We start from the raw sequence: 14,206 nt of genomic DNA on the forward strand, positions 1-14,206 counted from the left end.
ATCCCTGACCTTTAGCTATAAGCTATAGAGGGACCATCATCTCACTTCACATGGGGTCTGTAACACCTATTAGAAGATGGCATCAAGCATGACTTCTGTATCATGGTTTAGTTTTGATTAGCTGATTTTCTTACTTCAAATCCTTAAGCTATGACGATACCAAAATTTGGCTCTTGTGATTTTCTATAGCTGCCTGATTTTCCCTAAATTTTCTGTAATGTGGTTTATTGAGAGAAAAGCTTATCTAACCCTTCATACTTGAATTGAGATTTCAAAATGATTGCCCTGTAAGTGCGTGCCTGTAGGGAAGGGAAAATGGGGCTGCTACTTGGAAAGATGAAGTGATTGAATTCAGTGCCTGAGGCCACAAACCTTGTTTTTGTGGCTGTTAATATGTAGAACTAACAGAAAGCCAACTTGTGAACTAGTTCATGCTTTTTTCTCTTTCTATAAAAACTAACATTATACATTCTACCTAAGATGTTTATTTCTAGTCTAACAGAAAAGAATGCCACCAATCTCAGCCTAGAATCTGGGACATGGTCAAATGATCAACTGCTCACAGGAAGCTAGTGAAGAAATTGTCTGAAATTTTGTATAATGTACTTGTCAATGGCATGGATATTCATTAGGGCATATTGCTCAAGCCCTTGAAATACTGTCTGGAATGGCAGCACTAATGGTGCACAGCTGAAAAAGTTCACAGAACCAAAGAGAAATTTCTGTGTGCTCTCACCATGAACATTGCTCAGCAATGTGTACTGCTTTGATACTGTCACGGTACCTCCTGTTAGAGATGAACCTCTGCAAGTATTAGGTTAGAGATAAGCAAGGTCAGGGGATTCAGATACTGCTGAATTTTGCAGTGTTACTGTTTACAGACATTGCTTTTGTGGGATTCCTCATAAGTAATGTGGCCACCTACTTCCTGCTAATGATAACTTTACTTAGCTCATACAAGAAACTTCATCACAGGTGTTCTGTGATGCAGCAGTGCTTTGTTCAAAAAAGTCTGTCTGTCTCTAACTTTCAGAAGAGGTTGGCCACAGCACAACATCAATACCACCTTGCCCACTTCAGCAGATTACTAGTGGCTAAGTGCAGGGTTCAAGACTCTTATTTGAATCACAAGCTGACAACGGGCACTTAGCAACACAGTCGGATACCTTCAATAAAACAGTCGTGTAGACACTTCTACATGGATTGGTGTCATCTTTTTAAGTCCCCACTATAAAACATGATAGTTTTCATGAACAATAGAGCAGGCAGGCCTGGGCAATGGCAGAATATAAAGTGACTTGAACAAGATACTACCAATAGTAAATATGTGCTCAACCACACTCAAAAGCTTTCTTGTTTAGTCACTTTCTAAGAAACATTGGAAAGAAAAGGAAACAGCCTTTATTTACTAGTCTGAATGTGCTGAGAATTGGTGGAGCAAAATTTAGCTGATTAAAGTCTGCTTACTGTTTTAAGTTGGGTTTGGAAATCACATTACTTTTAGGAAGCTCAATTTACCACCTCAAAAGACACAGAAGGGCTGAGATTTCCTCTAAAGTAGGAAACACAGGCTACTTTAAAAGTATCTCTTAAACAAAACCTCATTGCCAAGGAAATCTGACAAGGAAAAACATAGTTTTCTTTTGTTTTATTTTAGTCTTCTGGAGATTTCTGCTTTGACTGGCTAGTCCAAAATTAACAGAAGTACCTACAAAAGAAAAAAATGTGAGTGGTGAGCTAGGAACAGCTCAGTCAAGAAACATATTTGAGGCAACATATTTCCATGCTATTTTAAAAATATACATCCATTGTGTTATTAGTGAATTTAAAAGCTAGCAGAGAGATGATAATTTTATGTCAGCAAGTAGCACAAGCCTGTGCTGGAAGCACACAGCAGAGTACATGTAGGATGCATCACTGGAAGCATAGATTTTTCTGAAACAGCCACTTTTCCTTCACAAATACTGAGGTATAAAGCAGAGGTGGTTTTGTCCTTTTTTTTTTTCCAAAAAAATCACAGCAAAACCTTATTATATTATTGGTCCTGTTTGCCTTTATCTGAAAACAGAAATATCAAATACAAAATTTATCAAAAGTAAGATTTTCATTCCCCTGGCTACAATCCTTCTTTATGATTATGGCAGCTGTTCTACCATCACTACATAGAAGTTTCATCTAGTTCAGGAGCTGATTTTAATCTCTACATGAAGTATGGATTAATAAGTGAATTATGGTATGGAATGATTGACACAGCAAGGACTATGGCATTAGAAAGTGCCATATGAAAGTGATATGAAAGCATTATTAAATACAGAATTCAATGACTGACTGTGAGCATGGTGATTAATAGTATAATGTATCAGAAGAGAGAAGAATTGTTAGCATAGTAAGAAGGTGAAATCCTGACCACATTCTCAGCTGTGCAAACCCAAAGGAAATAGGGGAAGCTCTGATGGCTTGTGACAGCCAGGAATCTGTGTCCAGGAGAAAGAGACTGAAATTAAGGAAAAAAAATCGAACTTTAGCTCTGACTAATAATTCTGATAGCATAATCTCTTAAATTGACAAATTCTGAAAAGAATTGCTGAAAGCTTTAAGCCTGGACATATCTGGAATTGGATTAGGCAAAGAATTTGAAAAAACATACCATGGGGACAAATTTGTACTGGAAAGAAGATGAATTAGACAGTGAAATAGGCCTTTATCACACATTCTTTTAATCACTTAAAACTGACTGTATAAAGAAAAGAAAGTTTGGTAGTGTGCCTCTACTTGTCCACTGGCCCTGAAACAATGTTGAGTGGGTATCCTACCAAGATAGAAATGGTCCATTGCTGAGAACATGGAATATACCATCTTCAGATGCATCTCATGTTTGTTATGAATAGCCCTTTTTCTGAATATAATGAGAAATTGTGAGAATTCAAAGCCATTAAATGAAGATGCTTCCATGGGATTCAATGGGATTGGAAAGCTGGCCATGAAATATAGATTTTTTTTCATTTCCCTATGATAACACCATCATAAAGGGACAAAATTTATGTATGTATGTATGTGTATATATATATCATGGTCATGTCACCTAGGAGTCATGTCAGACATATAAAAATATAAGGCATGGTCATCTTAAGGTATAACTGAGACTTTCCCCTCTTTAAATTAAAATTGGAAGTCTAAGCACAGAATGAAGGAAGTACAACATTCAGCCCCAAAAAGATACTTTCATTTTCACACAAATATGTAACCATCATTTGTTAAACTCACACCAAGCTATCAAATTTTGTGGTGGGCTATAAACTTGTTCAGTCATTAGCCTGGCTGCTTAATGGAGAAAAACTAAATTTCTGTTCTTGCATAATGACACTTACTCACTATAGACATTTGCATCACTGGGAAACGATAAAACCTCATCCTTCATAATGAAGCTCTAAGCTGACAAAGAGGAAAATATAGTGTTGTGGGACAACTATGAATATAAAACAAGCTTAATAAAGAAGTAGTGACAAATTATATTATGCAAAATGCAATGCAATAAAAAATTGTTACTAACTCATTGGAAATGTCATAAATAATCTAAATAGTTTTTAACTGTCAAAGCCTTGAAAAATATATTCCTTTAAAAAATGAGGTACAGAATAGATGCCAGTTTAATTACCATCATATTTTGACAAGCACTGAGAACCTTGTATCCAGCTTATTTACTAAATTTAGCTCACTTGCCTAGGATGAAATGATGTGGGTAGCATTAGTAGCTTGCTTTTTCAACTCATTGGTGCCCCATAGAAAACTAACTACCTCAGCCATTTTCAAGTAGCATTGCTCTCCACTTGATATCAACATTTACAGTTTGCATCACATTGTCAGGGCAACTGTAAAGAGAATCTCTGATCTGAATGTTTAGTAAAATCATGTACTGCCTTCTTAAAATCAACATTCCTTTTGAACAAATAAATATAATGCCTGCTATACCTCTGTGGGTCAGCAAGGGCATGAAATCCCATTAGATGAGCTCCTTGTATCACAGAAGACTTAGTTCAATTTGTGTGTCCAATTCACTCACTTTCAACTCATCCAAAAATTTCATTTTACAGAAAGTAAGGAGTCACTTGCATTTCAAGAATTGCTGGCGGCTCAAATAATAATAATGACTTAGATTCTATTTCTGCTGAAGTCTCAATGATTCCAATAGTCCCAGTGACTTGAATAGAAGCAGCTTTGGGACTTGCATAACCAGAAGCATTTCTATTCATGAAAACAGTTGCAAAATTAACTGCTAGTGTGATCAGATCCTCACTTCAATGGAGATTTCCCTGCTGACACAGGAACTTGCTTAATTATATGCTGCTCATACTATAAATTCAAAATGTTCAAGATGCTTGAACTAGTTACTAGATCTTTCAGCATATGAAGCTGGTAGGGGTAAATGATACATTTAATGTACAGCTGAGAGTTCTGTGGTAAATCATATGGACTTGAAAATGCAAAATCCGATGTTTTGTTAATTATTTTGATTTAGTTAGGTTTAATATGAGTGACAGACATCATAAGTAGGAAATCCTACTTTAGCTTTTAAATGTGGAGACTTTTTTTTTTTTCTGGAGATAATCTATTTTAAATTTGCTCTGTTTTCCACAGAAGATTATGGCTATGCCTTTATACAAACATAGAAGAGTTTCACCCTAGATCAAATACACATACAAAACCTGAACTATTTTCAAAGTATTTCCAAAGGAATGCGGTGATTTTTACCCTCTATTTGTTATTACAGGCAACAAGTCAGAGATTAATTTCTGAAATGCAAAACTCAAAGTAAGCAGGTTGGTTTTAACATGCTTGTGAGCCTAGTCTGGCTTTTTCTTTTACCCTTTGTAGAGTTGGAATTGGCTCTACAAAGTTTTCCATTATGCAACAGGATTTGGAGCCACTCCGTCTGCCAAGCTTTCCTTGGTCATGTTCAATAACTGATGTTTCCAATAACTCATTTAAATTGCCAGCACTCCTGGGCAAGGCACCAGTCATTGTGATCATCTCTAAGACTTGTAAATCTTCTCTTTAGTTTTAAAATGCTTCATTTAGAGCATTAAAGTCGGAAATAAGCATTTACAAAACAAAAATTAAGTGATTTTTAAGGATGAAATGTGGCTGCCGAGATTCCACCAGAGAAGAAGAGAATCCAAATTGGCCACAGTTTGGCTACTGGCAAACGAGGAAAAGTTTCCTGCCCTGCTGTTTTAGTCTCTTAATAATAATGAGATGAACCAAGCAGTCGCTACATTTTTTTCTAATCTCTTTTATAACAATAACTTTCACTTCTACCTAGAGACTCTCCATCCTTTCAATGCCAAAACAATAAGGGATTCAGATCTGATAAAACCTGTGCTAGAGAACAGCATTTTCCCAGATTGTTCTCCTTAGACCTTTCACAGAGCCCATAATCAGTGCAGTCTACAGACATAGTCTGGGGCTAAATAGGATACATTGTGATATGTAGAAGGCTGTAAAATTATTTTTCATAGATATTTCCTGGTTAAAGATAAAGATTGAAATGTTGAAATGCTGGAAAACCTTCATGGTTTTTTTCCAAAATACCAAATGAGACTAAGCTGCACCAACTGCGGTATAGCTTAGGAGTCATATAGGACAAGACCTGCTTGTTCCAGATCAAAAGCATTGTCCACAGGCAGAGCAGACTTCTCAGACTGTTTGCAGTTCTCAGTTTTCCTCTTGATTTTTGCTGTTGTATAATTCACTAGTGGAAAGAGCAATAGATCAAGGGAGTGACAAGCCATTTAGTTAAGAGCACTCAGACACTGTAAGTTAGTGCTGGTTCAACATATGGTTGCCTACTTTTGCGTGCTTAATCCTCCTTGTTTTCAGTACAGGTTCCACATTGACCCTCAGAACATTTCCTCACACAATCCTGCTTCTGTTCCCACAAAGAGATTCTAATCTGCTGAATGGATGATTTCTGGCAGAAATAAATTAACATTTGTACATGCCAAAAGTGGCAGTTCCAGAAATACAGCTATGGTTTGCTTTCCCTTAACTCACTATAAATTTCAGTATGTTTTCACCATTTTGATTTCCTACTTTTTGTGCATCATTGAGGTTATTGATTAGAGATTTAAATAGTGCAGGTCCCTTGGTAGCTGGGAATATTTTGTGTTCATAGGTTCTCTGGGACCTGCCTCAAATTTTCTCCTTGGTACTGGAGGCTCACCGAGTCCCTCCACAATGGAAACAAGAGCAAGACTATCAGTGGGACTGTTAGAGTTTTCTCTCATTATTCAGCAAGAGATTATTTTTTTTTGGAAAACAGAGTAATCTGAAGAGGCCTTCTCTTTGCTTGCATTAGCCCTTATGCCATACAAATAATACATTATTATATTTTTAATTTGTTTGTGTTTCAGTCATCTGGAAAAGCCTGTGATGATTTTCCCCTGTCTCAGAATGATAGAAGTACAAACTGTACCAACTGTGCTGGCAAGAAGGTGTCAGTTTTATGTTTCTAGGAACACTCTGGACTTAAGCCTTTACATCTGCTGATCATCCTCATCTCCCATTTCATTTTATAATTTACTGCCTCTTTACAGAATGTTTAATCTATATAAAGGTACAGATTTTATGCCAGAATTTGACATGTCAGTCTTTTCTGTATGCTTCTCCCATTCCTTTGGTTTGAAATCTACTTGATCTGACTTTTTTCTGGATAGGGACTATTTTCTCTCAACTGGAAAAAGATCCCACAAAATTAACCCACTGAAAAGTCGAATTTCTGAAAAAACCCTCCTATGAGAAGGAAGCCATACTTTTTTGAGCATTACTTGGTGGTAGCCCTACAGTTTGGCTGTCAGAGTGCTCTCTCTGTACTACACCAGTTCAAGTCTGCTTTGCTTGGAAGAAGCACAGGAGTTGATCTCACTGAGTTCTTATGCATTGCTTCTACCCTTCATCTGACATCAGAAAGACAGTAGTAATTCAGGCTGCTATGACTCCTGTTCACAAACAGGATTATCTTAATTTCTCTCTGGATTAATGTACATAATCACTCCCCTCTTTGACTGTGCTTCTAGATTTCAATTCTTTTACTCATGGTTGGCACTAAACCAGTAAACCCCTAACAGGGTGTAATGTCTGTGGTTCCTTTTCATCTAGGCAAAAGAAAATACTAAGAGAAAACCTGAAGAAATTCTCTGGTTGATCTTTTTATTTCTTGTCCCCAAAATACATAGAATTGAGAAAAGAAAATTAACAAAGAAAAAACATCTGTGCACGTACCACACTGTAGTGCTACTCTTTGGCCTGATAAGTAGCTTTCACTTATCTCAAGCACCCTTTGGTCTGCTTCTGAGTGGTAGAAGACTGCAGCACCTCCTTCACTGAGAGTTTGCTTTGTCAGGAACTCTGGGTAACACACAGGCTGTTCCCATAAGACTGGAATAGCTTGCTGCTCTCCATTGGCACAAGACCATCTGACAAATGTCACAGTATTAAGTGTACTAGATGTAAGCACGAAGTGTACATATGAGTCTTCAATGAACCACACATACCTTTGGGATATGCTTGTCTATACAATATCTGTACAATGGCATGACACCCAAAAAGAAGCAAAAAAACTTCCTTATAGCTCAAGATTAAAGAAAAATAAAATAAATAAGTAATGAGCAAACAAACCCATAACAGAGATGGGTCCCCTCCCTTTTACCCCAGGCTATATTCCAGTGGATCCTTTCCTCCCTCTATGTAACAATGTGATCTGTCATACTAATTATTGATATTAATAAATATTTATGCACTGTGCAGGCTATATTTTGCCACTTCTGTCCATATTCATGACTTTAGACACAGCCTGTGAAATGTAGAATAACCAGGTTTGGCAATGTGGTGCAATTCAGGTGCTATAGTATTTGCAAAAGAATATGCAATCAAAGAGCATCAGCAAAGTGTAATTGACATCATACACTGCATCTCATTGAATCAAGAATTATCCTCTGATTGATGCAGAGTGATGTGCAATCACTTATAATTGATTGAAATTCATTCATTTTATAACGGCGTGTTGAGTAATAGCTGGTGAGAAATAATGACTGGTTAAAGATAAGAGGACAGACTTCAGCCAGTCCATATATTCTGGATTTCTTGGTTCCTTCAAACATTTATGGACATTATAAGTTTTGTGGTCCAGGTAATTGTTTCTATATAGTGGGCCTCAAATGTTGTATGATAGCCCAGTTTTATGAACTCATTAAAAATAGAAGTGTATTATATCTTGAGGTTAGTAGATGAAAAATCTAGATGAGGTGTTCTAAATACTTTGAGTTTTTAACAATCAGTATAAAATGTTGATGCATGCCCACAATAAAACCTTTCTTTTTGTATTCACAGTTAATAAAGAGAAGAATTTCTAATAGATAGTGTACATAACTCAAGTATTTTATGCTTGTTTTTAGCAGAAAAAGACAAATTCACTGAAGTTAATGCATTCATACTTTCCTAGGGTCATATTTCAGAGCACTCCTAATTTCAGGCAGAGTTTGGGAGAGAACAGATACTGTGGATTGCAGTGCAGGACCAGATTCTCTTGTCAGTGTCTCTGGAGAATTCTTTCTTTTTGTATGACTTGTAGCACTTAAATCTCAAATCTCAACAGGTTTCAGACAACATATGGCAAAGTGCTGAGCCAAAAGATAGAAACTGAATTTGGTTTTACTTCAGGAATCAGATTGCCCTGGAAGCTGTGGCTGCCCCAACCCTGAAAGAGTTCAAGGTCAGGTTGGATGGGGCTTTGAGCAACCTTGTCTAGTGGGAAGCATTCCTGTCCATGGCAGGGAATTTGGAACTCGATGATCTTTAAAGTCCCATCCAACTCAAACCATTCTATGGTTCTATGATTCATTTTGTGTAATGTGAAACATATATTCATTTATTTATTTATTTTCTTTTTTTGATCATGAATTATTTGTAGCAAACTTCCGTTTAGGATACCTTCTCGTTATGTGTACGTAATTTTACCACAAAATTTCACCACAAAATCTCACATAACAACCTTAATCCATTTTTCTAATGTACATTTAGCCTACATAACTCAAATCTTCTGCAAAGTCCTAATATACTCAGCACTCTATAATAGTCTTACTATGCATGATAATTTGCATGAGAAATGTCATTCTTTGTCAATAGAACTAAACTTTTCAAAATAGCACACAACCAAGCAGTAAAAATCCTGCATTTTTTATATTTTAAAAAATTCCAAATCCACTCTGTTTGCAAGTGTGTCTTCTGAAGGCAAGGTTTACAGAGGGCTGTTCACCCAAGACACACTGTCTTGTCCAGAAAACCCTGAGAAATCTCCAAATGGCTTATATTTCTGCCATTATTCCCACTGCAAGGTAAACTTTCCTTTTTTTCTTTTTCCTTTTTCCTTTTTCCTTTCCTTTTCTTTACTGTACTGTACTGTAATCTCATCCTGACTATATGAAGCACTTCAAAACTTGGCTGAAAGAGACAGCTTGAATAGACTGGAGGAGGAATGTGAAGCTAAATACCCAGACAATCCACTTCACTTCTTTGAGTGTCTTCTTTTTCTCCCACAAAGATGAGTGTGATGTCAGCTGAGGCAGAAAACCAAGGGCCAAAATGATCCATTCTGCCTTGAAAAACAAAACTCTGAGCTTTCTAGGAAAGGGACTTGCTTGCCCTCATGTAGGACAAGGGTGGCTGGAGCACTAAGGAACAATGAAGAGAGGCAGGGGACACACAGAGATAACTTTTGGAAGGTGATTTGTGGGAGGTTCTTCAGTCCTTTGAGATCAATGCAAGAAAAGATCCTGCCAACATTTCCTGCACTTAACTGAGTTACGGAGTAGCCAGTTGTAAAGAGCAAAAATGTACTGCAGTCTAGCATTTTTTTTACCTTTTTCATACCAAGAGCATACCAAGTCATTTAAACTGATATTTTTACTCTATTTCTTACCATACATCTCCAGTTTATGGGAACTGTGGTTTATTATTGTCAGTGACTAGATGACTAGCAGGTGCTAAATGAAGTTCTTGGCTACTTTATGGATTTCCAGTCAACTCACGCACGCAATATTTTTACCTATAGATGTGTTTTTTTCTTTAAACTGAAGATTTAATGCTACTTGCCTTGATATCTCATGGAAAGTAGAATAAAGTAACAGGGACTTTATTGTAATTTATAAAGTCAAATGGGAAAGTTTGAGTCACAGTGGTACTAGGCCTCAGAAATTTGTAAAAATAACAACAAAGACTATCATTTGAGGCTAGCATGTAAATAACATAAAACTTATTTTCTAGCTGATAGCATACTGTATACAACAGCACGGGGAGGAAGAGACAAGTTATCCCACTTCATGAAGATGATAAGAAAATGCAGTGAATTATGTCTGTGGGAGGAGCTCTTTGTGTTCCTGAGCACTGTGGTGCGTTTGCAATGTTTTATGTTTGCTGTCCCAAAGGAGGATTCATTCATCACACCAACTGACTGTGACAGCTGTGAGACACTGAAGTTCAAAAGTTTTAAAAACTGGAGGGAAACAAGTGTTTGTAAGCAGATGAGATTTTCAGTTCATCTGTGAAGAGACCCTTTAAGGTTTCAGTAGAAATTGTTCATTGGCAGTCTTATTATCAAATATTTTCTCATGTTACTTGTAGCATCATTTAATTCCTAACATCCAGTCTCTGCAGAGCAGGCACTGGCTCTTGCCTTGCTTTGTATTAGTGCCAGCTCCATGCAGCATCAGCTCTGGATGGGTCTTGCTTGCAATTATTTCTAAAGTAATGCTGGTTATTATAATATTTTTAATGCTATGCACTAGATATGTACATTTTTCTATTCTGAAAGTGCTAGGAGCAGAGGTATTTTAAGGGATTTTGTTTATTACGTCTAAGTATCTTTATGTGATAATTTCAGATTATGGGATAGCTTCTTTGAAAGCAACAGAGCCAAAAGAATATTGTATAAAATATATAAAACATCAAGAAACTCACTGTTGCAGTTTATCTTTTGTGTTGTTGAAAGTAATTTTCATTTCACAAATAAAACCGAATATTCATTTATAGTGTTATTTTTCACACCTGGATGCTTCCTTCTTTGCATGAATGGACATCTGACGACATTTAAAAAAATATTCTCTCATATTATTTCATTTAAAAGCTCATGTGGCTTCAAGAACAGAATGGATGAATTTAGGGTTATTAGACATATGTTAGAAAGAGAATTGAGCTCTGAAAGCCCTATGTTTAAGAAGGTGTGAATCATATCTGTCCATACCACTCAATATCTTTCTCTCTTTCCTAAATTTTAGATGGAATAGGGTGTAGATCTAAATCAAGACTTTTGACTTGATCTACACTGGCCAATACCATGTGTAATACCAATACCACTGGCCAATACCAAGTCCATTTCCTGAACAGGTATTCTCCTGTGGATGTGGGATCTTGTTATATTGTTGGATGTTTATTTTCATTTTTTCTCTCTCCATTTCTGTGTCTGTGGGGTTTTGTTGCTGTTGTTGGGTTTTTTTGTTTTTTTTTCTTTGTAATGTTTGTGGTTCACTACGTGTGCATGAACACACGTGTGCTGCTAATGTACAGTTGGCCTTGCCAAGATAGATATGAAGAAGGATGAAGAAATCATCCTAGTTTTAGATCAAAACTCTACATCTGTCAGCGGTTTTATTTCAACAAGTTAGTTCCATATTCTGGAATTTTGCATGTCAGCAAAAAAGGTGCTACATCTGCAATTCTCAGGAAAAAAAATACAGTTTATGCTGTAGAGGGTTGAGTGATGAAGAAGCCCCTTTGTGTGAGTTTGCAGGAGACTTCTTGAAGTGGTTAAGATGGCTACAGTTTATATGCTTGATGCTGGCAAATGAAGAGGCACATGAAAATGAAGAAAATGGAACATGAAAACTGAAGAGGTAACTGGGGGACAGAAGGACCTCTGATCAGCTACAAAGGTTATTGCTGGTCTCCAGGAAAAAAAAAAAGAACTGCAAAACCAGGAGTGATTATATAACATTCCATGTGGGCACACTGAACAGTATTCATTATGGACTAGGCTGAAAGATATCATATTAAAAGGAAAAAAAATTCTAATTTTACAGTACCAAACAAGTTTCATCATCCAGAGACAATTTACACATTTAAACATTTTTATTGTAATGTTCATTTCTAGTCTTAAACTCAATTACTAGATTTTTTTTCTGGCTCAGATGAAGGCTGAAAACAGACTTTCTTCAAAGTGTGTTTGAAGTTCCCAGAAAAGTTGACTCCAGTGACTTTTTCAGATTTTTCTAGTAATTATCATAAAATATCTGAAGTTGGTTTTAGCTGTAACTTATCTATTTTCTGACAAAACCAGATGTTTAGCATTTCAATTATTTTCCCTCATCTTGGTTAGCTGTTATTATTTTTTCTTTATTGTTCCTCAACTTTCTAAAGATTTTAAGTTCAAAGTAAAAAGTTGGTTCCCTGGGAACATGCAAAATATCTAATCTTTCATTTATCAGATATAATAGAAGATAAGATCTTGGAGAATTACTCTAATTCTGAGCTTCTTGGAGTGCAGTAGGCACAGTCTCTGAAATAAATGTACAATAAGCTGGTGTGCAGTTAAGAGAGGTAGTCAAGATTTATCTGCCTGAAAGTCTAGTGCAGTTTGGTTAAGTGTGGACGTTGTGCCAAAAATGAAGTTGAAAAGAAAATTATCCCTGTTTGCTCAAGGCTATAATATGAATGTTCACCAAGAAGGAAAACACTTTTCAGGCTTCTTGCACTACTGTATATGCAAAACAAATTTGTTTCAGAAGTATTTTTCTTATCTGTCATTTTTTATGTTCCAGTGGACAATAATAGGAATGAAAAGTGTTTTCTGTAAACAAATAAAATAGTATAGCTACAAAATATCAGTTCTAGAACATTGCCCATTATATTCCTGGTTATATTGCACATTTATTGGTTTTGTCCATAGTTCTAAAGCAAGAAAAATTACAAAAGCATCTGGCCTTTAAACTGTGCTGAATCAAACCAGTTTTTTTACTCAGTACTTTATTGGCCCAGTTTTGGCCATCAAATACATGCTTAGCTAAAACAACATGAAAAATCCTTTCTGACTTTTTCACTGTGAAGGCAGCAAAAGTAGATCTAGCAGGATCTTCTTTTTTATTTCTCATAGTTCCTACTCATATACTCACTCTCTGAATGGCAGAAAGCATTTCACACATGTGCCACTCTTGTAATGCAGTTCAGCCCAGATCAAAAAAAATGGAGAATGCCCACCACCAAATATGCTGCTCTTTGGTAGCTGAGACATCGTGGACCTGGCTTTGCCACTCCACATTACCATAACACTAACAGATGCTCTGTTGAAACATAGAATTGTTTACAGCAAACCTGTAGCACCTGGGGTGCAAACAGCAAACTGAGAACACCTGCAGATTGCCTGTATTTTGATACAACTTCTTCCATCATTGTTTTTCAATGCAGAAAATTCAAGGAGCGTTTCCCTTGCTCATCCATGAACGTCCACTGAGAAATCCTTGAATGCTAAGTTGTTATCAAGGAAATTCTAGAGCCTGTTCTGAATTTTACAGCATATGCTTATCCATTTTCTTTCTTTGTTTTAGGCAATTTTGTGTAGCATAAATTATTTTATCCACCTGTTCTACAAGACCTAATTCTTCAAACCATGGACACACTGGGACTCTCAGCCCTCAATAGGGTTGTTATTATTATAATAATAATATTATATATAATATTATTATTAAACTGTTATTATTGTCTGTCACCATAAAGTGTTTGAAAGTCATCATTCTAAGAGCATAAACACTTAAGGAAAACAAAATAAATAAAACTATAATAAAATAAGCAAACAAATAATAAAAAAACAAACAAACAAATAATAAATAATATAATAAATAATAAAAAATAATAATTAAAAAACAAACAAAAAATTACCAAACAAAAAAGAAACAAGGACACTTTTGATGAGGATGTATATAAAAAAGTCCTCTGTGGTGGTTTGACTCTGGACATGGGGTGCCTAGCAACTCACCATGGTCCTTACCACAGTCTCCAGCATCTCTGCTCCAACACCAGGAGCAACTTCTCCTCCTCCTTCCTCATTCACCTTGGTGCCTCTCTCCAGCTGCAATTATGTATTTTTTTTCTTTTCCTTTCTTAA

Source organism: Heliangelus exortis, chromosome 2, assembly GCF_036169615.1.
Source record: "Heliangelus exortis chromosome 2, bHelExo1.hap1, whole genome shotgun sequence".
Lineage (NCBI taxonomy): Eukaryota > Metazoa > Chordata > Aves > Apodiformes > Trochilidae > Heliangelus > Heliangelus exortis.